The sequence below is a fragment of the Bos javanicus genome, chromosome 24 (assembly GCF_032452875.1).
Source record: "Bos javanicus breed banteng chromosome 24, ARS-OSU_banteng_1.0, whole genome shotgun sequence".
NCBI lineage: Eukaryota > Metazoa > Chordata > Mammalia > Artiodactyla > Bovidae > Bos > Bos javanicus.
Genome location: NC_083891.1, coordinates 29862392 through 29889066, shown reverse-complemented (window position 1 = coordinate 29889066; position 26675 = coordinate 29862392). Strand labels below are relative to the sequence as shown.

Below are 26675 nucleotides of genomic sequence, written 5' to 3'. Positions count from 1 at the left end.
ACTTTAACTAAGTACGCATTACTTTGATAAAAATCAAAAGATAATTAAAAAGAATAGAAGCAGAAGGAGAAAGAGAGTAAGTTTAGGGAGCTTTCCCAGGATGAATAAACTAGAGTTAGAACTGAATTTGGCTCCAGAATTCAGCCTCCAAGTCTAGCAATTCAGTATTCTTTCCCTCCATCCCCTGAACCTCAGCACAGAGAAAACTCTGGAGGGTTGTGTGGGCTATTACCACTCAGGAAGGGGGTTTGAGACCACTTGCACATGGTCAGCAAGAGAATACAGTAACAGAAGAGAGAAGAAGCCAGAAAGTGATGAGAGTCTTATAAGTTTGCAAAAGAAGAAACCTGTATAGAGAACAGTCTTTTGGACTCTGTGGGAAAGGGCGAGGGTGGGATGATTTGGGAGAATGGCTTTGAAACATGTATAATATTATATGTGAAATGAATCGCCAGTCCAGGTTCAATGCATGATACAGGATGCTCGGGGCTGGTGCACTGGGATGACCCAGAGGGATGGTATGGGAAGGGAAGTGGGAGGGGGTTCAGGATGGGGAACACATGTACACCCGTGGCATATTCATGTTGATGTATGGCAAAACCAATACAATATTGTAAAGTAATTAGCCTCCAATTAAAATAAATAAATTTATATTAAAAAATAAATAAAAATAAAATATATAGTACCAAGAAAAAAAAAAAAGAAGAAACCTGTGATTGTGTTAACCTTAAGTTAACCCAAGTCTTTCTTGATCTTGGGCCTCCCTGGTTCAAAACAAAAGGGGTTTCAGCAAATATATTTGGCCAACTGATACTGCCAACTATTTTCAGAACCGGTTTTTGCAGCTCTGAAATTGAAGAAACCCTGAAAGGGCACCCCTCCCTATAAGCAAACGATAAACAACACAGAAGAACCGCTGACCCAATGGCCCCATGGGAAGCCAGGTGTGGAAGCAAACTTAGTGGAAATCTGTGATGACAAATAGCATTTAAAATGAAGTAATTTGAATCTCAATCCCACTTTCTTCTAAGCCTTGGGCTTTATGGTTTCTATTTCCATTAAGTCTTTCTTTGAGTAAGACAGCACTAGTTTTGAAGAACTTCCTAGCCTCTGGTAAAAAAGAAACAAATCCAAAATGGATTCACTCATGCTAAGCCCATGTCACCAAGCAGAAACTTAAGACTTAACCTAATTGTAGCTTGAATTTCCCCCAGGAATGTAATCCTAACCGGTCAGTTGGGAATTTTCTGGTCAGCACTGATGACGTAATTAGCCACAGAGACCCTTTTCATCCACCAAAGGAAGATGCTGTAATCTGATCCTTCCTTATCCCTTCCTCTTTCTGCCTAAACAACCCTTCCATCTTGTACAGCTCCCTCAGAGCTCCTCTCAACTTGCTACATGGAATGTTGCCCAATTCCTGAATTGTTTAATAAAGCCAATTAGATCTGCAAATTTACTCGGATGGATTTTGTTTTTTAACACCTCCTGGAAGGGATGATTTTAATAGCTGCTTTAAAATGCCTCAGAATGGCTTATGCTTCTCCATTAAGTATTAATGATTTCCAGTTTATGTTAAATGCTTCCTATGTTTTTGTCCTTGGCATTTCCCAAATTGTTTCCTTCAAGAAGAATATTAGAAAGGTATTAAGATTTCTATGACTTCATAAGAAATTCATAAGAAGGTTAAGATCGCAAGTGGCTATCCTTTCCATAAAATTATGCTAAGTGGTGCAAATGGTTCAGACATGGGACATCACTTTTATGCACTTTCAAAAACAGCTACTTCAATTTTTAACTGATGTGGCTTATAATTATTGCAATCATTGGGCTATAAACACAGTTGAGATTTACAGTCTCCTTCATATAAAACAGTATGTCATTTCAATATCTTTTGGGAAACAATATTCGTGTTCAGTCGCTCAGCTGTGTATGACTCTTTTGTAACCTCTGAACTGTAGCCTGCCAGGCTCCTCTGTCCATGGGATTCTTTAGGCAAAAATACTGGAGTGGGTTGCCATTTCCTTCTCCAGGGGATCTGCCTGACCCAGGGATCGAACCTGTGTCTCCAGCATTGCGGGTGGGTTCTTTACCACTGAACCCACCAGGGAAGACCAATTATAAATATTTGTTTAATTAAAATGTATGCAAAAATAAGGAGTGAATGGGTAAACTGTTTATTTCGTTTTCTAAATACTGCAAGATTAGTTAACTAAAGGAAATACACATGAAATAGAGAAGTAGGGCAAGAGCAAATATCCATGTGTGTACAGAGCACTCCTTTCCAGGAGCCCCGCGCTAGCCGACGCAGCTTCTGTGCTCTGCCCTTGGCTGAGTGCGGGCTCCCCTTGCAGAAGCCCCAGCACTTTACAGTATGAAAGTGAAAGTCGCTCAGGTGTGTCCAAGTCTTTGCGACCCCATGGATTACACAGTCCATAGAATTCTCCAGGCTAGAATACTGGAGTGGGGAGCTGCTCCCTTCTCCAGAGGATCTTCCCAATCCAAGGATCGAACTCAGGTCTTTGCATTGCAGGCAGGTTCTTTACAATCTGAGCCATCAGGGAAGCCCAAGAACAACTGGAGTGGGTAGCCTATCCCTTCTCCAGCGGATCTTCCTGACCCAGGAATCGAACTGGGGTCTCCTACGTTGCAGGCAGATTCTTTACCAACTGAGCTAGCAGGGAAGCCCACTTTACAGTATGCTTTGTGTAAAACAGAGTACAGATCTAACCATATGCAGTGAGGCACTGAGAGACAGGAAGAGCCCGAGCAGCAGCCTGGAAAACGAGAAGAGTGCTGAAAAGGGGCATGTCTGACTCTGCAACCATCCCAGGGGAAACCACCGAACTCCGCCTTGATGAGCCCTAATTCCTCACCTACAAAATGTGTCCATTTTGGCTTTGGGATTCTAGGAAACGGGGTAGTCACCAAATTTTTCCTATTCATGTTCTATTTCATCAGCTGTGCCCCCATAAGTGCTGTCATATACATCGCCTCCCCTGATGGTCACTGCTGTCTCTTGCTGGCATCTTATCCCGCCTCACTCCTGCCAGGCCATCTCACAGAAATTTCACCCCCTCTCCTGTCTCTCACTCTCCCCTGTACTTGATTCAGTCCCAAGTATATACACAAGCTTAGCTCTGACCTCTCCTGAACTTCAACTCTGCTTCTCCAAATTCTAGCTTCCATATGGGTGTTCTATTGTTGGATCAAATGCAACCAGACTTGAAAGAAACTCGTAATCCTTTCCCCCAAACCACAGGTCCCTCTGAACTTGCATGTGTGTGTCTATTATACAGACTTCTCTGCCAGTCAGGCTTGCGAACCTGACATTCCCCCTCATCTCCTCCCTACACCCGTCTCCAGACAATCACCTTCTGATCTTTTCTTTCTACATCTCAACACTCATTCTCTTTTATATGAGCCCCCCCATCAATCCCGCCAAGAGCCTGAGCACATCAAAGTCTAGACTATTGCAGTGGTCTCCAAACTGATATCCTAATTTCAATCTCCACCCTAATATTTATTTACCAAATTAATCATGTAAGAAATTGTTTTGCTCATGCTAATCTCCTCCTCTAAACCTCTCTTTGCTTCTCACTGTTACCAGATCTCATCTAATGCTGCACTCATCCAGTGCTCATTAAAATAAGATCACTGCTTATGTGCAACTCCCTATACAAGGCCACTATTTTCCCTATACAAGGCCACGTTCATTTCTAGTCCTAAGTCTGAAAGAGCCAACTCTCTTCCTTGTGTTTGACAAAGCCCCATTCCTTCTTTAACCTTGATGACCTCATCTCTCTGTGTTTAGGATGATCCTAACATGAGTAGGATGAGTAGTTATTGCTCATTTGGGATGCGGGCAAAGCCAGGAGCAAAGAGCATGCCAGCCTAGGCACTGATGGTTGAAAACTCATTTGTTCCTTGACCTGACCTGGTAAGTACTAGATGCTTATTCCTCCTTTACAGGTGAAAGCACAGCTCAGAGAACTTGTAGAGCTCACAAAGCTGCCAAGTGTTGGATCCAAAACTAGGGGGATCCAGCCACAGAGTGCAGGCTCCTAACCCTTTTGCCACCATCTACAGAAGCCTCCTTTGTGATAGAAATCATTGTGTCAGGTGTCAGTCCCACATGCAAGCTCATTAAGGGAAAGCACTTTGTACTCTGAACCCCTGACTAGAACACAGAGATGCTGGGTGTGAGGATGCTAAAAGGCGCAGGAAGCTTTTAGCGGTAAAAACAATGGCAAACCTGCACAAAGTCTGCCCTGCTTAAAATACATGGAGACACACACCTTCCTTCTTGAGCTTTCCTATGTTCTCTTAAAAGCACTGCTGCATATTTCACAGGTCAGAAAAGGGGTAAAAGTCATAATAAAAATATCTGGTACTTTTCCACGTTTCAGAATGTCAACCAGACAATGAGGAAAGATCTTCGAATGCTGTAACCTTTCTCCTTCACTATCTTTTCTTCTTTTGTCATTCTCTCAACAAATATTTGTTTCATGCACATTACATGCCAGAAAAATAAACCTCTGGGTGTTATTAACATTTCCATCCCAGATGCTAAAAGACAGAGGCAAGTAATAAAAAGTAATATTAAAAGTGATGAAATGACTCCTAAAATGTATTGTGATCACAGCATAAGCTAGCCATTAGGGACTTGACAGGTATTTTCTCCCTTAGTCCTCTATTATTATCTCCATTTTGCATATAAGGAGACTAAATTGAGAGAGAGTAAGGTCATATGACTCCCAAGGGACAGAGGCTGGATTCCAGCCCTGGTCATTGAAGACTAGAGCTTGCACTCTTAACCTTAACTTTGGAGTAGATTCAACTGCAAGGCATGCAGAGGGCATATGCAAAAGCAGTTTCACTTCCTTTGAAAAGGGTCCCACACAGAGTGTCGGGGGTCCCACACAGAGTGTCGGAGTCCAACAGGGATGCTCTGAATGTCAGCAGACTGCATCCAAAAGCAGGTGTGTGACTTTTAACAAGTTACTCTCTTGGGGCTTTATTTAATTCATTTGTAAAATGAAAAATTAGCAGCAGGTCATCTCTGGACTTCCTCCCAAACACGGATCTTACACAATTCTAGAGCAGCAGCTGTGGAGCAGTGAGAGTTCTCTGATTTGGGAGTTAAAAGAACTAGGCTTGTTTTAATAACTGGCACCCTTCATCAAAGCCCCCAGCACAGGGCTGTGCATCCATCCCTTCTGGCTTGTCTTCTGTTGACATCTGCCTCGAAGACAATCACCCAGCCAGACAGCATCTGGAAATACAATGATCTGCTCTCTTAACAGATTTTTAAGTGTACAATACGTTATTGTTGACTATAGGTACAGTGTTGTTACTGCAGGACTGGAAAGCATCTCGCTTGACTGAAATTTAATGCCTGGAGATTAATAACTCTTATTCCCCCCTGCCCTCAGCTTCCAGTGACCACCATTTCATGCTTTGATTCTATGACTTTGACTATCTTAGGTACCTCATGTAAGTGGATCATGTAATATTTTGTGTTTCTGCTATTTCACTTAGCATAAAATCCTCAAGCTTCATCTTGTTGTCTGTTGCAGGATCTCCTTCTTTTTAAAGGCTGAATAGCATTCCACTGTATGCATATACCACATTTTCTTTATCCATTCATCTGTGAATGGCCATTTAGGTTGTCTCCACATCTTGGCTATGATGAGTAATGCTGCCACGAACATGGGAGTGCAGATATTTTAGATCCTGATTTCAATTCTTTTGGGTAAATACCCAGAAGAGTGATTGCTGGACTATATGGTGGTTCTATTTTCAATTTCTGAGGAAGCTCTATACTGTTTTTTCATAGTGATTGCCCCAATCTGCATTCACACTGACACTGTGTATGTAATTACCTAAGAATTCAAGATCAAAGTCCAATTTCTGAATTCTTTATTGCCTTGTTCTATGGCTAGGTGTTTTGCTCTTTGACTGTGAGACTTGCACTGATGTCCAATATTCCCTTGTTTTAAGTTCTTCTTTTTTCCTTTATTTTTTGGCCACACCATGTGGCACACAGGATCTCAGTCCCCCAACTGGGGATCGAACCTGCACCCCCAGCATTGGAATCATGGAGTCCTAACTGCTAGTCTGCCAGGGCAGTCCCTCCCTCGTCATAAATTCTAGCTGGAAAAGAGCTACTCTCATAAAATAATGTACCTGATTTGGAAGGGCGTTCACACCATTCCCTCCCTTCTGTGCATCTTTGGGATTGTTTTGCTAAATAGCATGATCCACAACAAGCCTTTTATTTTCATCCGAAATACAGACTCTTTATGCTTTTGACCTACAGACTTTCTTGGAGTAATCTCATCCACTCTGTTGGCACTGATGATAACTACGTTTATATCACTGACCCCCCACATGTCTAAACTGTGTCTCTCACCTGAGCCTCAGGCTGAAATAAGAACATGCTCAGTGCACATGCCTGTAGGTCTCCCCAAGCAATAAAACTGTGCCTCCTCCAGTCTGAAGTCCTCCTCTTGTAATCATGCTCCTGGCCCAGTGCTCACTCTCCAGGACTAGTGCCCTCAGTCATCCTTGGAATTCCTCTCAAATCCCTCACCCTCACTTGCTATTAATAACCATGTGCTGTCTATTCTTTCTTCAGACTTTTCTTAAATCCACCCACTTCTCCAGCCTCACTGTCCCTTCCCCAGTTCAGGCTGCTATCATTTTTTACCTGGATGATTGCAGTAGATCATCAACAAGTGTCTTAGCTTGGGTAGGTAACAGTGATCTCAAATTTAAGTTATCCAAAATAGAGAGCTCCTCTTAACCTCAGCTCCTCACTTTAACATTATCCTCACTTTCTTGCGGTCATTGGAACTGAACATGCAGTACCTCTCAGGTCTGCACGTGTTACACTATTCATACAAGTTCTCTAAAAAATAGAAACTAGTCACGTCTTAGCCTTGGTGTTTACATTTCTATTAATATCAGCAAAGATGAACCAAAAGTTTAATCCTGTCTTCTATCTTAAGTGTAAATCTCTTATTTTTCACTTATAACAAATATCTTCTGTTGACACTGTCTCATGAGTGACAATGCTACATTTGATACTTTGTTAGTAGAAAGAATATGACGTCTAATTTATACTGCATGGGATCCTACTGTATTGAATCTGGGTACAAAAGATTCTCCAAATCTTTTGGAGAGAAAAGATTAACAATGCAAGCTGATCAGAGGCATCTATTTCTGCCAACAATCATTATGTTACTTCAAAACAGGAATAACGAAATCCATCTTTCAGATCATTTAGTCTTTGACTGACTTTTACAATCTCTCAATAACTTTACTACCAAGTTTGCATATGTCCTGAAAAATTCACTGAAATTCACAGATTGTGGTTATAATTAGAATACTAAGAATAGGACATTATTGGTTCTTCAGTGTGAAACCAGGATCTAATCCAGATGTGTCAGTAAGTTGTTATTTAAAGACTTCTGCTATGGAGTTAAAAAGTAATCATTTGATTATTTCTGTTTTATTTTTCAAATGTGGAAGAGGAAAATGATTTTTTCTTATTTCCTTGATAAACACCAGAAAGGTAAACTGAATTCTAGGAATGCATTTACATTTTACCTTTAAAAAATACTGTACATTTGCATCAAGATAAAGAAAGGAAGAAGAAAGAGAAACTCTCTAATATATTCAACAATCAAAAACATCATCCTCTGATTTAATCATAACCATTTATGTATTGGGTATTTTAGGTCCAAAATTATTTTAACTGAACCACTGTCATGATTTTGTAATACCTGTCATTTAATACTAAAAAAATCAACAATAGTTACATATAAATTAAGTATGAGTTACATATTTTTAATATGGGGCAATTTTTTTTTGGTTTATACTGATTATTCTATGAACATGCTGATTAAGGATATTTTGAATGCTATCACTTGGCTTTTCACAAATTCTCTTCTAATTCCCAGGAAGTCAACACACAGCTGTCCTCTAGCAAACAATGACCACTACTGTTCGTCGCTGCTGAGAAGGCCTGGCTATAGCAGACCCTGGGAAAGCATGCAAACACTTGTTAGGTTCATTTTGCAATTAAAAAAAAATTGAACATTCCATGAGAGACTGTCACTCATATCCTATTATTTTCTAAAGTGCAGAGGCCCCTATACTAATGGCAAAAAAAAAAAAAAAATTTCTGATAAATGTGCTTGATTGCAATTAAAAGAGATGCAACAGAGAATCATGTTAAAGGTGTGAGATAAATGTTAATGACATCCTGCATCTTTTTTCAGTTGAATCCCCCAATTATTTCTAAATGTGGACTCCCATTTGCAACCCCACAGAGGCAGGCAGGAGAGGAACTGTTTATTGAAACTATTTTTTTCCTTGTATTTACATGCATTTAGAAGGTAACAGCAGAACGCTGAAAATCAACAAGCACCATAAAGACAGAATTATCAAAGAAATACTGATTTTTGCACTTTGTTTTAAATGTTGCAGTGACCTGAAAAGGTATTATAATATTTGTTATCTCTTTAGGCAAATAGACTCATTCCAAGGCAATCAATGCAAACATTTCATGCAAAGATGGCTCAATAAAGGACAGAAACGGTATGGACCTAACAGAAGCGGAAGAGATTAAGAAGAGGTGGCAAGAATACACAGAAGAAGTGTACAAAAAGATCTTCACGACCCAGTTAATTACAATGGTGTGATCACTCACCTAGAACCAGACATCCTGGAATGTGAAGTCAAGTGGGCCTTAGGAAGCATCACTATGAAGAAAGCTAGTGGAGGTGATGGATTCCCAGCTGAGCTATTTCAAATCCTAAAAGATGATGCTGAGAAAGTGCTGCACTCAACATGTCAGCAAATTTGAAAAACTCAGCAGTGGCCACAGGACTGGAAAAGGTCAGTTTTCATTCCAGTCCCAAAGAAAGGCAATGCCAAAGAATGCTCAAACTACCGCACAATTGCACTCATCTCACACGCTAGTAAGGTAATGCTCAAAATTCTCCAAGCCAGGCTTCAGCAATCCGTGAACCGTGAACTTCCAGATGTTCAAGCTGGATTTAGAAAAGGCAGAGGAACCAGAGATCAAATTGCCATCTGCTGGATCATCAAAAAAGCAAGAGAGTTCCAGAAAAACATTTATTTCTGCTTTATTGACTATGCCAAAACCTTTGACTGTGTGGATCACAATAAATGAAAATTCTGAAAGAGATGGGAACACCAGACCACCTGACCTGTGTCTTGAGAAATCTGTATGCAGGTCAGGAAGCAACAGTTAGAACTGGACATGGAACAACAGACTGGTTCCAAATAGGAAAAGGAGTATGTCAAGGCTGTATATTGTCACCCTGCTTATTTAACTCATATGCAGAGTACATCATGAGAAACGCTGGGCTGGATGAAGCACAAGCTGGAATCAAGATTGCCGGGAGAAATATCAATCACCTCAGATATGCAGATGACACCACCCTTATGGCAGAAAGTGAAGAAGAACTAAAGAGCCTCTTGATGAAAGTGAAAGAGGAGAGTCAGAAAGTTGGCTTAAAGCTCAACATTCAGAAAACGAAGATCATGGCATCTGGTCCCATCACTTCATGGCAGATAGATGGGGAAACAGTGGAAACAGTGGCTGACTTTATTTTTTTGGGCTCCCAAATCACTGCAGATGGTGACTGCAGCCATGAGATTAAAAGACGCTTACTCCTTGGAAAGAAAGTTATGACCAACCTAGACAGCATATTAAAAAGAAGAGACATTACTTTGCCAACAAAGGTCCATCTAGTCAAGGCTATGGTTTTTCCAGTAGTCATGTATGGATGTGAGAGCTGGACTATAAAGAAAGCTGAGAAATGAAGAATTGATGGTTTTGATCTGTGGTGTTAGAGAAGACTCTTGAGAGTCCCTTGACTGCAAGGAGATCCAACCAGTCCATCCTAAAGGAGATCAGTCCTGAAAACCCAGGACTGATGTTGAAGCTGAAACTCCAATACTTTGGCCACCTGATGCGAAGAGCTGACTCATTTGAAAAGACCCTGATGCTGGGAAAGATTGAGGGCAGGAGGAGAAGGGGACGACAGAGGATGAGATGGTTGGATTGCATCATCGACTCAATGGACATGGGTTTGGGTAAACTCCAGGAGTTGGTGATGGACAGGCCTGGTGTGCTGCAGTTCATGGAGTCACAAAGAGTTCGACAGGACTGAGAGACTGAACTGAACCGAAAGGTAATCAAGATTCATCTATCATGGACCTGAAGGCAAAATTCAGAAAATACCATCCCACCCCCTGTACTTCCCCCAAACAATCAAAACAAATAATTTTTTTTTAAAGTGTGAGATTTCTCTCCAACTGAAATACAGCTCCAGTGATTTGCCCTTAACTCAGAGTCATAAATAATAAATATTCTTTTAATAGTTCTTCAACAAATGAATGAATAAATGAATGACTTCACTTCCAAATGGAATTAGGATGCAGAAATTTATATGCAGAACTAATGAAATCTGTGCTTTAATTTATGGATAAGAAAGTGCTCATGGATCCAGGTTGGCTAGAGTCAATCCTCTGTACTTCAAATGCATTGTGTAAGGTTCTCATATCCTTCTTCTGTGTGTTTCCATTTTTCTAGTTCTCTCCTGCCCTCCCCTTACAATTCCTTCCCATCATTCTCAGGGACCTCCTTCCTTCAGAAACTCACAGAGCCATTTTCAGCGTGTGATAATTTAACAAGGCCACTTGTTCCTTCATTTGCTGAACCAATAATGACTTCTTTCAGGTCCTGTGGGAGGTCCCAGGGACAAAAGAGAACCATACAAGCAACCTCTGTCTTTGTTTTCAATACATTTTCCCATTTCATCCAAAAACTTAGCTCAGAAACCAAACAAATAGAACCTAGCACCAGCAAGGATCTTAGTCTCTACACAGGCATTCCAGGACAGGGCTTGCTGCTGATACAGGCTCACTCAGTGAGACCCCAGTGCCATGACGGTCCTTGGTAGATGGAACGCATTCAACAATGGAGAGCTTGCTAAGTACATTTAGGAGCTCACCCAACAAATACATATTCAGCACTTACTAGCACCAGGTGATAAGGCTACACTGCGCTGTCCAGCAGAATTTCCATGATGATGAAATGCTCTGCTCTGCACTGTCTTCTGTGGTCGCCCCTGCCACATGCAGCTATTGAACACCTGCTGTGTGCTTAGTACAACTTTGGAAGTGAATTGTAAATTTTAATTAACCTGAATTCTAACTTAAAGCTGAATGAAAAGATGCTCAACATCACTATTAGAGAAATGCAAATCAAAACTACAATGAGGCATCCCCTAACAACAGTCAAAATGGCCATCATCAACAAATCTACAAACAATATATGCTGGAGAGTGTGTGGAGAAAAGGAAAGCCTCCTACACTGTTGATGGGAATGTAAACTTGTACAAGCACTATGAAAAACAGTATGGAGGTTCCTTAAAAAACTAAGAATAAACCTACCATATGAGCCTGCAATCCCACTCTTGGGCATATATCTGGAGAAAACCATAATTCAAAAAGATACATGTGCCACAGTGTTATTGAAGCACTATTTACAATAGCCATGGCAAGGAAGCAACCTAAATGTTCACTAATGGAGGAATGGATGAAAGAGATGTGGTACATATATACAAGGGAATATTACTCAGCCATTAAAAAGAACAAAATAATGCCACTTGCAGCAACATGGATGGGCGCAGAGATTGTCATACTGAGTGAAATGAGGCAGATGGAGAAAGGCAAATATCATATGATATCACTTATATAAGTGGAATCTAAACAATGGTACAAATGAATTTCTTTACAAAACAGATGTAGAAAACAAACTTATGGTTATGAGGTGGGGAAAGGGTAAGGGAATAAATTGGGAGACGCTTCAGATTCTCAGTTGTGTCTAACTCTTTGCAACCCTATGAACTGCAGCATGCCAGGCCTCCCTGTCCATCACCAACTCCCGGAGCTTTCTCAAACTCACGTCCATCAAGTCGGTGATGCCATCCAACCATCTCATCCTCTGTTGTCCCCTTCTCCTCCTGCCTTCAGTCTTTCCCAGCATCAGGGTCTTTTCCAATGGGTCAGCTCTTTGCATTAGGTGGCCAGAGTATTGGAGTTTCAGCTTCAGAATCAGTCCTTCCAATGAATATTCAGGACTGATTTCCTTTAGAATTGCCTGGTTTCATCTCCTTGCAGTCCAAGGGACTCTCAAGAGTCTTTTCCACACCACAGTTCAAAAGCATCAATTCTTTGGCACTCAGTTTTCTTTATGGTCCAACTCTAACATCCATACTAGACCATTGGAAAAACCATGGCTTTGACTAGACAGACCTTTGTTGGTAATGTCTCTGCTTTTTAATATGCTGTCTAGGTTAGTCATAGCTTTTCTTCCAAGGAGCAAGTATCTTTTAATTTCATGGCTGCAGTCACCATCTGCAGTGATTTTGAAGCCCAAGAAAATAAAGTCTGTCACTGTTTCCATTGTTTCCCCACCTATTTGCAATGAAGTGACGGGACTGGATGACATGATCTTAGTTTTCTGGATGTTGAGTTTTAACCCAAATTGAGAGACTGGTATTGACAAAAACACACTAGTATATATAAAATAGGTAACACTAATAATAATGACCTACTGTATAGCACAAGGAGCTCTTCTCAATATTTTGTAATGACCTACGGGAAAAGAATCTAAAAAAGATTGGATTTCTGTATAACCAATACACTTTGCTATATAGCAGAAACTAACACAACATTGAAAATCAACTATAACATAAAAATTAAATCAAAGCAGTGTACAACAGTTTTCTATTAAACACACTTTGTTGTTTTGGTGGGACTACATTTTTCCTTAACTTTTGTATCATATGATCTATTAATTTTCATTGTATGCCTGGCAAATGCATAGTTTCTAACATTACATTTATAATTTTAGTATTGATTACATTTTCAAATGATAATATTATTAATATACTAAGTTAAATAACATATTCTTAATCTCATCTATTTCTTTTTACCAGAGAAGGCAATGGCACCCCACTCCAGTACTCTTGCCTGGAAAATCCCATGGATGGAGGAGCCTGGTAGGCTGCAGTCCATGGGGTCGCTAAGAGTCGGACACGACTGAGCGACTTCCCTTTCACTTTTCACTTTCATGCATTGGAGAAGGAAATGGCAACCCACTCCAGTGTTCTTGCCTGGAGAATCCCAGGGACAGGGTAGCCTGGTGGGCTGCTGTCTCTGGGGTCGCACAGAGTCAGACACGACTGAAGCGACTTAGCAGTAGCAGTAGCATTTCCTTTTACTCTTTAAAATGTGGCTATTCAAAAGTTTGAATTTATATCTATGGTTTGAATTGTATTTCTACTGGACAGGGCTAATTTAGAAGAAAGCAAGAGAGAGGGAAGAAAACCAAATAAGCAAACAAATAACTGTGAAGCCTAGGAAATCTTATAAATCTAATAATTTTTTCTGCCTAAGTTAAAATCTTTTTTTTTTTTTTTTTTGCCTAAGTTAAAATCTTATAAGGTACCATATGATCACAATGAACTGTGGAAAATTTTTCAAGAGATGGGAATACTAGACCATCTTACCTGCCTCCTGAGAAATCTGTATGCAGGTCAAGAAGCAACAGTTAGAACTGTACATGGAAAAACAGACTGGCTCCAAACTGGGAAAAGAGTGCATCAAGGCCGCACATTGTCACCTTGCTTATTTAATTTATACGCAGAGCACATCATGCAAAATGCTGGGCCAGATGAAGCACATGCTGGATTCAAGATTGCTGGAAGAAATATCAGTAACCTCAGATATACAGATGACACCACCCTTATGGCAGAAAGTGAAGAAGAGCTAAAGAGCCTTTTGATGAAAGTGAAAGAGGAGAGTGAAAAATAGGCTTAAAACTCAACATTCAGAAAACTAAGATCATGGCATCTGGAGCCATCACATCATGGCAAATATATGGGGAAACAATGGAAACAGCAACAGACTTTATTTTGGGGGGCTCCAAAATCACTGCAGATGGTGACTGCAGCCATGAAATTAAAAGACGTTTGTTCCTTGGAAGAAAAGCTATGACCAACCTAGATAGCACGTTAAAAAGCAGAGATATTACTCTGCCAAAAAAGGTCTGTATAGTCAAAGCTATAAAAGTTTTTCCAGTAGTCATGTATGGATGTGAGAGTTGGAACATAAAGAGAGCTGAATGCCTAAGAATTGATGCTTTTGAATCGTGGTGTCTGAGAAGACTCTTGAGAGTCCTTTGGACTGCAAGAAGATCCAACCAGTCCATCCTAAAGGAAATCAGTCCTGAATATTCATTGGAAGGACTGACGCTGAAGCTGAAACTTCAATACTCTGACCACCTGATGAGAAGAACTGACTCATTGGAAAAGACCCTGATGCAGGGAAAGATTGAGGGCAGGAGGTGAAGGGGACAATAGAGGATGAGATGGTTGGATGGAATCACTGAATTGATGTACATGAGTTTTAGAAAGCTCCAGGAGTTGGTGATGGACAGGGAAGCCTGGTGTGCTGCAGTCCATGGAGTCCCAAAGAGTCGGACACAACTGAGTGACTGAACTGAATTGAATCATATGATCCAACAATTTTAATTTTAGGTATATACTGAAAAGAAATGAAAATGCAGTCTTGAAGAGATATTTGTCCCCTCATGTTCATAGTAGCATTATTCAGAATAGCCAAAAGGTGGAAGCAACCCAAGTGCCTATTGATGGATGAATGGATAAACAAAATTCATTATACACATTGAATAGCATTCAGCCTTAAAAGGCAAGAAAACCTCGACACATCCTGGAGCATAGATGTATCTTTGAAGATATTATGCTAAGTGAAATAAACCAGTTGCAAAAAGACACTGTATAATTCCATTTATATGAGGCACCTAGAGTGATCAAATTCATAGAGACAGAATGTAGAATCTTATGGGATGTAAGATTTAGTGCCCTTCTAGGTATTGTGACTCACTGGAAAAGACCCCGATGCTAGGAAATATTGAAGGCAAAAGAAGAAGGGAGTAGCAGAGGATGAGACAATGAGATAGCATCACCGATTCTATGGACATGAATTTGAGCAAACTCTGGAAGATAGTGGAGGACAGAGGAGCCTGGTGAGCTGCAGCCCATGGGGTTGCAGAGAGTCGGACTCGACTGAGCGACTAACACTTTCACTTCACTAATAACTCCATGGTGAAGATGTATAAGCAAATGCAGGTCAGCAAGGATAGATTCAAGAGACAGTCTGTGAGGACTCAAACAAGATAAAGATGTTGAAACAAATACCATGGGCTGTGGTCAGGATCATCATCTATAAATGGTTCAAATGGAAGCCAAGACACTGATGATCACATGGAACAAAATCTAATTATTTTTTCTGAAATCAGTCATGTAGTAATTCATGGCCCTGCATTAGCCCCTCAGTATAAATGAGTTGATCAGATTAGTGAGCTGTTTCTAAAAGAGTCCCCTGGGCTCTGGTTTCCCCCCACAATATCTACCTCCCTTCCTGGTTCTCTCTACTTCAAACCAGGCTTTGCCTCTCTCAGAGTCCCTGCAAGAGCCACTCAAGCCATAACCTCACTTCTGAGGTGAGCCGTCTACAGGCGTTTCTTGTTTCCTTAGAGTCTCCTGGCTTCTCTCCTGCCCTCTAAATCCTCTTATCGGGGAATTTTCAGTGAGATAGTAGGACAATTTATACGATTGATTACTGTATTACTCAGCTCAAATGACTATGTTCCCTGTAGATGGTTTTCAGTGACAGAGCATACAAGTATATCACTCACAGCTGATTAAAATGTTTGTGATCATTTCTATGGAAAAAACAACCAAAAAAAAAGAAAAGTTGGGCATCTGTTCTTTTGGTTAGAAATACAAATTCATTGTTTTCTCTGTGGGAAAATCAGGTATGACTTAAGACTCTGCTAACAAGAAACCCTCAGGATCACCTATTCTCTATTTCTGTGGGCATGTTTAATCCTCTGCCAGTATGAGTGCCAGTTTTAACTAATCAAAATATGCACTGACCTAGAATGCTCGGGAATGGAGCAAATCGGGTTGGATGAAAGTGTAATTACTATTATACTGACTAATACACACACCTCGGATGCCCTTTGATGCAACTTCCACAATAAATTCAAACTAGCATGAGCCTAATTTTATTGAGAATGGCTTTGGCTTATACTGCCTTAATGAGCTCTATCATATAACTCCTGAAAGTCTATTTTTACTTGAGTCTCTTTCCATTTTAATCGGCAATTCCCTGTGGGCTTTCCTACAGAATGTTTAAGATGAAAGAGCGAAGTAATTTTTGGCTAACAAAATTACAAACCTTTTCTTCATTTCTTCTTCTGGATGAAAGGAACACATTGGTGGTTCAAGAATCAACCCAGATGAAAGTTCTTCTTCCCTTCTACAATGAGCCACGCTGCTTTATTTTGATGCAGCTAAAGAGGATATTTCTTCCCTGTCACCTAAAGAAACCATGTTTCCGGTCTCAATTGTATGTAAATAAATCCTGCTCTGTGTACCATAATAGCAATCCAAAATAAATTCACAGAGGGAATTTCAGAGAGAGGTTTTTATACCCGCACTTTGACCATGAAGGGTGATGCAATTTCTCCCACATTAGCTATTTGTCGTTTCAGATTTGTTTAATTTGCATACACATTCTGTTTTAAATGTAGTGTTATGAAAAAGAAATTTAGGGATTTTCAAAATAAAGCGGCACAGCTGTTTTGTTATTCAGTCTCCATCATAAATTCAACTAGCTGGAAAGTGAAGCCTGTTTTAAAATAAACTCTTCAGGTTTCCTTTTAATGAATAGCCCGTGTGTTTGTCTTCCATTTTCTGGATGGAAAAATATATCTAAGATACTTATTTCACTTGATGATAAATATTGTTCTGAAACCACAAAACCCAGGGAACGTTGGTTATTTTTTAATAACCAACTTTGGGACTTTGCTGTCAATCAGATGGAGACCCAGGACTGTGCTTGTCAGTGTTTAACAGCTGATTCTCCAGGAATAAGCAAACGAATCAACCAACCCTGGTTTGCCAGTTTCCATGGTGCAAATCCTTCCACCGTGGCCAACTGAGGTTATCTACATGACCTCCCTGAGCATACAGTGGGAAAAAGATATGTACAAACCAGTTCTTTCCAGGTATCTCCCCATATAACTCAAGCTGCTTCTAGCAATCGCCCTGCTTTGAGGCCATTTCTAGCTCTACCAGTTGACACATGGGGTCAAAGCAAGTTATTTAACTTCTCTACATCTTGGTTTTCTCATTTTTAAAATGTTGACCATAAACAAAGTTTACAGAGCCATTTTGAGGGTAAAGTAAAAGGCAGTGAGTGCAGAGCCTGAACTAGTAGGTCTCAGTAAACAGGATTCCCTGACGTAATGACTTAACGATTCTGTCCCTCTCCCTGCTCCTTTTTGAAGGCAAATTCTTCAAAAGAACAAGTGAGTATTTGTTTTCGTTTGTTCTCTACTTTCTCCCTCAACCCACTGCTACCTGGATTTCACTAACAGAGCTCCTAAAAAGTAATTTCTTTGTGGTAACCAGGAGATCTTTTTTCTCTCGAATCCAATGAACATTTTCCGGGTGCTTATTTTATTTAATTGCTCTGTGGCATTTCACATACTTGACCAATTTCTTCTTCCGTCTTCCTCCTTCTCCTGGATTCAGAGACAGAGGATACTGTTGATTCCCACAAGACAACACTGATAGATCTTTCTTAGGCTCCAGCCTCTGGCTTCTTTCACTGTGTTCTTTGCTCACGTTAGGGATTTACCAAGGACTCACTCCAGGCTCTTTTCTTCTTACACCCTCATTTCCCTTTGGACAGCTTGTTCATAGCCAGGGCTTCAACTCTTATCCAGATACTGACGGCTTGAAAGGCAAGCCTATGTCTCAGACTCCTCTCTGGGGTTCCAGTCTTGTAATGTCTGCTGCTTATTTAACATTCTTGACATTTCTACCTTCATATTTCATACATCACACTACAATCAACAAAGATATAACTCAGTTTATCATTTTCCCCACCAGATTTGTCCCTCCTCCAGTGTTCCCCACACAGGATGCACTATTCACCTTAATTCTTAGTCTGGAAACCTAGGCATCATCTTCCTCTACCTTCCATATCCAACCAAACAGGCCAATTCTGTCTTGTAAATGTATCTGCATTCATTTCCTTAGCGCCTTCGCTAATGACACTGTCTTAGTCAAGACCCTTCAGACCTTCACCCTTCCGTTCTTACAATTAAAGAGATATACTTCCTGATTTCACTGTCTCCAGTCAATTCTCCTTCTAATCCAGACTTCCTCTGGAGGATTTTTATAAAATGCAAATAGACTATGTAATGCCTTGCCCTTCATCAGCTCCTGATATCTGCTGCATAAAGTCCAAACTCCATGGAAGGGCAAAATGGCCCTTGTTCTCACTATCTCATGCTTACTTTTCTGACCACATTGCTTGTCTTAGTTTATTTATTACTGTGCTACATCCAGTCTTACTTAACCACAAAGCTTCCTTCAACAGGCCATGCTTCTTCTTGTCTTTGTCTTCCTGGAAAGCCAGCCCTTTCGCTTTTTCCACCTCAGTTCAGTTCAGTTCAGTTGCTCAGTTGTGTCCGACTTTTTGTGACCCCACGAATCGCAGCACGCCAGGCCTCCCTGTCCATCACCAACTCCCGGAGTTCACTCAGACTCACGTCCATCGAGTCAGTGATGCCATCCAGCCATCTCATCCTCTGTCATCCTCTTCTCCTCCTGCCTCCAATCCCTCCCAGCATCAGAGTCTTTTCCAATGAGTCAACTCTTCACATGAGGTGGCCAAAGTACTGGAGTTTCAGCTTTAGCATCATTCCTTCCAAAGAAATCCCAGGGCTGATTTCCTTCAGAATGGACTGGTTGGATCTCCTTGCAGTCCAAGGGACTCTCAAGAGTCTTCTCCAACACTACAGTTCAAAAGCATCAATGCTTCAGCGTTCAGCCTCCTTCACGGTCCAACTCTCACATCCATACATGACCACAGGAAAAACCATAGCCTTGACTAGACGAACTTTTGTTGGCAAAGTAATATCTCTGCTTTTGAATATGCTATCTAGGTTGGTCATAACTTTCCTTCCAAGGAGTAGGCGTCTTTTAATTTCATGGCTGCAGTCACCATCTGCAGTGATTTTGGAGCCCCAGAAAATAAAGTCTGACACTGTTTCCACTGTTTCCTCATCTATTTCCCATGAAGCGATGGGACCGGATGCCATGATCTTCATTTTCTGAATGTTGAGCTTTAAGCCAACTTTTTCACTCTCCACTTTCACTTTCATCAAGAGGCTTTTTAGTTCCTCTTCACTTTCTGCCATAAGGGTGGTGTCATCTGCATATCTGAGGTTATTGATATTTCTCCCGGCAATCTTGATTCCAGCTTGTGCTTCTTCCAGTCCAACAGAGTAGCCATCATGGTCAACAAGAGTCCGGAATGCAATCTCAAAAACGACAGAATGATCTCTGTTCGTTTCCAAGGCAAACCATTCAATATCACAGTAATCCAAGTCTATGCCCCAACCAGTAACGCTGAAGAAGCTGAAGTTGAATGGTTCTATGAAGACCTACAAGACCTTTTAGAACTAACACCCAAAAAAGATGTCCTTTTCCACCTAGTGAATTCCAATTATTTCTTTAAGTACCAGCTCAAATCTCCCCTCTTCCATGAACCCTTCTTTGATATCCTCATAACACCTAGTATGTGATTCTCTAAAAGGCAAACTTGATACTGGATTCGGAGAAGAAGATGGCAACCCACTTCAGGATTCTTGCCTGGGAAATCCCGTGGATAGAGGAGCCTGGTGGGCTGCAATCCATAGGGTCGCACAGAGTCAGACACGACTGAAGTGACTTAGCATGCATTCATGCATTTGAGAAGGAAATGGCAACCCACTCCAGTATTCTTGCCTGGAGAATCCCAGGGACAGAGGAGCCTGGTGGGCTGCCGTCTATGGGGTCCCACAGAGTTGGACACGACTGAAGCGACTCAGCAGCAGCAGCAGCATACTGGATTATAATCATGTCTATGCACCTGTTTTTCTCACCCAGCTGAAAGTGAATGAATTGAAACATTAATGCCATATCTTATTCACCACTTCATCCCCCATATCAAGCACAAAGCCTGGATCACAAAAATATTTAGCAAATTGAATGTATCAACTTATAAACACTTCCCCAGATTTATTCTCTTTCCCCTTTGTGGTACCAAATGAGATGGAATCAAGATATGAGTTCTTTTTTTAATTGAGATCTAATTGACATTAGCATTATATTAGTTTTAAGTGTACAACATAAAGATTCAGTATTTGTATATATAGCTAAATGATTACCACAATAAGTCTAGTTAACGTTTGTCACTGCACAGAGTTACAGGTTTTTTTTCTTTTTTCCTTGTGATGAGAACTTTTAAGATCTACTCTCTTGTTTTGTTGTGGTGGTTGTTTTGCTGTTTAGTAGCTAAGTCATGTTGGATTCTTTGCTACCCTACGGACGTAGACTGCCAGGCTCCTCCATCCATGGGGTTTCCCAGGCAAGAATACTGGACTGGGTTGTCATTTCTTCCTCCAGGGGATCTTCCCGACCCAGAGATCAAACCCACAGCTCCTGCATTAGCATGAGCATTCTTTACCACTGAGCTGCCAGCGAAGCCCTCTACTCTTTTCAGTTCAGTTCAGTTCAGTCGTTCAGTCGTGTCCGACTCTCTGCGACCCCACGAATCACAGCACGCCAGGCCTCCCTGTCCATCACCATCTCCTGGAGTTCACTCGAACTCACATTCATGGAGTCGGTGATGCCATCCAGCCATCTCATTCTCTGTCATCCCCTTTTCCTCCTGCCCCCAATCCCTCCCAGCATCAGAGTCTTTTCCAATGAGTCAACTCTTCGCATGAGGTGGCCAAAGTACTGGAGTTTCAGCTTTAGCATCATTCCTTCCAAAGAAGACCCAGGGCTGATGTCCTTTAAAATGGATTGGTTGGATCTCCTTGCAGTCCAAGGGGCTCTCAAGAGTCTTCTCCAACACCACAGTTCAAAAGCATCAATTCTTCGGCACTCAGCTTTCTTCACAGTCCAACTTTCATGTCTATACATGACCAGTGGAAAAACCATAGCCTTGACTAGATGGACCTTTGTTGGTAGAGTAATGTCTCCAAATATGTAATATAGTATTATTAAATGACAAGAGCTTTTGTAAAGTCTGAACAAGTTAGGATGATATGCATTTTCAACCTTGATTCTAACTGGAATACTGATTCTCAAAGTGAGAATAAAACATGTAGAATATTACAAAATATTAAAATCCAAGAAGTGTAGGCTTTTTAAGAATGACAGTTCATTTAAAAACATATTTGTCACAACATAACCTGGCTGATCGGAGAGGGCAATGGCACCCCACTCCAGTACTCTTGCCTGGAAAATCCCATGGATGGAGGGGCCTGGTGGGCTGCAGTTCATGGGGTCGCTAAGAGTTGGACACGACTGAGTGCCTTCACTTTCACTTTTCACTTTCATGCATTGGAGAAGGAAATGGCAACCCACTCCAATGTTCTTGCCTGGAGAATCCCAGGGACGGGGAAGCCTGGTGGGCTGTCGTCTCTGGGGTCAACTGAACTGACTTAGCAGCAGCAGCAGCAGCAACCTGGCTGATAACTCCATATGTTTAATGTTGGTCATCAATAATTAAGACAATGACAAACTAGGTCTCCTCATGCTTATTTTTGAGAGTTTCTTGATAGTGTATAAGAACTATGACAAAAAGCACTACAAAAATAGTAACAGTGCAGATAAAAATCATGCTAAATATGCATGCACTTGAAAATTTGTGTTCAATAACTGAGTACCCAGTAAGAAAGTGAACATGCTATTCCCACACAGATGGAAGGATTTATTCAGCATCTAACACTTTTAAATCTGAATGACTGCATGTACAATGTATGTTTAAAGTTTTAAAAATGAGATGCTATTGCTGTTTTAGAACATTTCAAAGAAGTGAAAAGCCCAGTTAAAGAGTAAGTAGCAAGAACTGAGCTTGTAAAACAGATGTTCTACCATTTGCTGAATTTCCAATAATAAGTTTCACCTTTGAGTTGAGAGAAAAATAACACTGTTCTTTACCAGTAACTTTTCACAAATGATGCAAAGGAAAAAAATTCTTAAATTTTTGTGATGCTCTAATGTCGTAAATGGGACTGGTGATGGAAGTAAAGTCTGATGCTGTAAAGAGCAATATTGCATGAGAACCTGGAATGTTAGGTCCATGAATCAAGGTAAATTAGAAGTGGTCAAACAGGAGATGGCAAGAGTGAACACTGACATTCTAGGAATCAGTGAACTAAAATGGGAGAATTTAATTCAGATGACTATTATATCTACTACTGTGGGCAAGAATCCCTTAGAAGAAATGGAGTAAGCCTCATAGTCAACAAAAGAGTCCAAAATGCAGTACTTGGGTGCAATCTCAAAAATGACACAATGATCTCTGTTCGTTTCCAAGGCAAACCAATTTATATTACAGTGATCCAATGCCCCAACCAGTAATGCTGAAGAAGCTGAAATTGAATGGTTCTGTGAAGACCTACAAGATCTTCTATAATGGACACCCAATAAAGATGTCCTTTTCATCACAGGTGACTGGAATGCAAAAGTAGGAAGTCGAGAGCTACCTGCAGTAACAGGCAAATTTGGCCTTGGAGTACAAAATAAAGCAGGTCAAAGGCTAACAGAGTTTTGCCAAGAGAATGCACTGGTCATAGCAAACACCCTCTTCCAACCAAAATCAGATTGATTATATTCTTTGCAGCCAAAGATGGAGAAGCTCTATAGAGTCAGCAAAAGCAAGACCAGGAGCTGACTGTGGCTCAGACTATGAACTCCTTATTGCAAAATTAAGACTTAAATAGAAAAAAGTAGGGAAAACCACTCAGAGAAGGCAATGGCACCCCACTCCAGTACTCTTGCTCAGAAAACCCCATGGATGGAGGGGCCTGGTGGGCTGCAGTCCATGGGGTCGCTAGGAGTCGGACATGACTGAGCGACTTCACTTTATTTTTTCACTTTCATGCAATGGAGAAGGAAATGGCAACCCACTCCAGTGTTCTTGCCTGGAGAATCCCAGGGACAGGGGAGCCTGGTGGGCTGCCATCTATGGGGTCGCACAGAGTTGGACACGACTGAAGCGACTTAGCAGTAGCAGCAGCAGGGAAAACCACTGGACCATTCAGGTATGACCTAAATCAAATTGCTTATGATTATACAGGAGAAGTGACAAATAGATCCAAGGGACTAGGTCTTATAGACAGAGAGTCTGAAAAACTATGAATGGAGGTTCATGACATTGTACAGGAGGCAGTGATCAAGATCATCCTCAAGAAAAAGAAATGCAAAAAGGCAAAATGGTTGCCTGAGGAGACCTTACAAATAGCTGGGAAAAGAAGAGAAGCTAAAGGTAAAGGGGAAAAGGAAAGATATACCCATTTGAATGCAGAGTTCCAAAAATAGCAAGGAGAGATAAGAAAGCCTTCCTCATGGATCAATGCGAAGAAATAGAGGAAAACAATAGAATGGGAAAGACTAAAGAAGTCTTCAAGAAAATTAGAGATACCAAAGGAACATTTCATGAAAAGATGGGCACAATAAAGGACAGAAATGGCATGGACCTAACAGAAGCAGAAGATATTAAGAAGAAGTGGCAAGAATACACAGAAGAACTATACAAGAAAGATCTTAATGACCCAGATAACAACGATGGTGTGATCACTCACTTAGAGTCAGACATCCTGGAATGTGAAGTCAAATGGGTTTTAGGAAGCATCACTACAAACAAAGCTAGTGGAGGTGGTGGAATCCCAATTGAGCTATTTCAAATCCTAAAAGATGATGCTGTGAAACTGCTGCACTCAATATGCCAGCAATTTTGGAAAACTCAGCAGTGGCCACAGGAGTGGAAAAGTTCAGTGTTCATTCCAATCCCAAAGAAAGGCAATGCCAAAGAATGTTTAAACTACTGCACAATTGCACTCATCTCACACGCAGCAATGTAATGCTCAAAATTCTCCAGCCAGGTTTCAGCAGTATGTGAACTGTGAACTTCCAGATGTTCTAGCTCGATTTAGAAAAGGCAGAGGAACCAAAGATCAAAGTGGCAACATCCATTGGATCATCGAAAAAGCAAGAGAGTTCCAGAAAAACATTTACTTTTGCTTTGACTAGACCAAAGCCTTTAACTGCGTGGATCACAACAAACTGTGGGAAATTCAAGAGATGGGAATACTAGACCACCTTACCTGTTCCTGAGAATTCTTTATGCAGGTCAAGAAGCAACAGTTAGAACTGAATATGGAACAACAGACTGGTTCCAAATCAGAAAAGGATTATGTCAAGGCTGTATGGTAAAGAATCGAGCTGCCAATGTAGGAGACATGGGTTTGATTCCTGGGTTGAGAAGACACCCTGGAGAAGGAAGTGGCACCCTCTCAAGTATTCTTGCCTAGGAAATTTCATAGACAGAGAAGCCAGGTGACTACAGTCCATGAGGTCACAAAGAATCAGACACAACTCAGCAACTTAACAATACCACCATCTTAAATGAAAAGAATGCAAAGTCATTTTGAAACATTCATTATCATCCCTACTGATAACTCCATTCTCTGGTCCATTAGGACTATTCTTTACTTCATACTTAGCTGAATTTGAAAGTGTTCTCCTTTTTGGAAAAATTGGAATAGTATCTGTTTAACCGATGGTGTCTCTTGATAGTCTAGCTTAGTAAGCCTTGTAATACCTCTTTTTCTAAATAATAATTTATGAAGCATTTTTCTCTGCAAGAATTCTTCTTTGTGTTTTTGTTGTTGTCTTCTAAAAAACAAGAATTCCTAACCTCAAAAGGGATTTTTTTTTCTCCTAAGAGAAAAGTAACTTCACATTCCATAGAGTTTTTATGTAGAAATCTATGGAACATAGCTGGTTATTTTTTTCTATTTTTTTGATCAGGACAAATAGATAATTGTTGATGTTGGGAACTTGCCTCCTGGCATTTTTCTATTTACCATTTCACCTCCATATATTTTTAATATTCTTTACCAACCCAAACAGCCAAATTTAGCTTTGATGTTGCTGGCCACATTTTATGAATTTGACATGGGTTTCCAAATTCAATGTCAAGATGCATATGCTTTGAATTATCTTTTGAAAATGGCTAAGCTTACCATAGCTTTTGAAAAATGGTATCAGGTTATCCATACTCTCTTGTGACTCATTCCTGGCTTATCAAAAAGAGCATCATACTTGAAACTACAGCCAGGGCTGCAATCAGGACACAAACAACTTTCTCCCACAAGAAGCTAAATGGACTATAGAATAATTTTATTTCACTGTCTTTACTAAACAACTCAGTCTAAACTAACAAACTTTGGGACATGATTCATTCAGTTACATAATGAAATATGAGCCATTTAGGAATTTTTGTAGTGTTGATCCATACGCAGATTGTAGAGCTATTTTAATAAAGAACTGACAGTAAGTAGAATCAGACACAAAATTGAGAACCTTAGGAATGATCCAACCAACTTTTCAGGAATTTCTTATCAACATCTCTTGCATACAACAGAAATTAATACTGCATCATAAAGTAATTATATATACTCCAGTAATAAAATTTTTAAAAAACTACTATAAAAAAAAATCCCTTGCAAGTGATGGCCCAACTTCTGTAAAGTGTTACTCACATAAGTTTATTCTTCCCAGTCCTGGAGAAGTTTCCTAGTTAGGAAGTTATTTCTTTTTTTGAGTAAAAACACACCTCTGTAACTTTCATCTTAGTGCAAGATTCTTTAAACAAAGAATTAACCAACCCTACTCACTCAGTAGGGCTTCCCTGGTGGCTTAGTGGTTAAGAATCCAGCTGCGGTGCAGGAGACCGCCTGCAATGCATGTTACACAGACTGGATCCCTGGGTCAGGAAGATCCCCTGGAGGAGGAAATGGCAACCCACTCCAGTATTCTCGCCTGGAGAATCCCATGGACGGAGGAGCCTGGTGGGCTACAGTCCATGGGGTCACAAAGAGTAGGACACGATTGAGTGACTTCACTTTCACTTTCTTTCTTTCTTGCCTTGGAAACCCCACCGACAGAGGAGCCTGGTGAGCTACAGTCCAAGGGGTTGAAGAGTCACACAACTTAGCGACTAAACTACTACCATTACCAGTCACTCAAAAATTGAGGGTCCTGGAACTCCCTATTTTTCTCTACCATATTTATTCTTCTAAATTCTTTCTCCCGCAGCTGGGAGATGGACCCACTATAAGCAAAAGGGTGCTGGGTTGTGCTTAGCTGCTCAGTCATGTCCAACTCTTTGTGATCCCATGGACTATAGCCCACCAGGCTCCTCCGTCCATGGAATTCTCCAGACAAGAATACTGGAGTGGGTTGCCAAGCCTCCCCCCAGGGGATCTTCCCAACCCAGGGATTGAACCTAAGTCTCCCACATTGCAGGCAGATTCTTTACCATCTGAACCACCAGGGAAGCCCCAAGCAAAAGGGTGTACTGTCTAATTCAGCAGGCAGGACACAGAATCTGAGCAGAATGGA

At 40.8% G+C, this 26675-nt stretch overlaps 1 protein-coding gene across 5 annotated transcripts in view; it reads right to left on the bottom strand.

Annotated features, from left to right (window-relative positions):
• Positions 1–26675, bottom strand: part of CHST9 (carbohydrate sulfotransferase 9) — a 283972-nt gene that overhangs the window by 123802 nt on the left and 133495 nt on the right. The gene's annotated exons all lie outside the window — the stretch shown is intronic.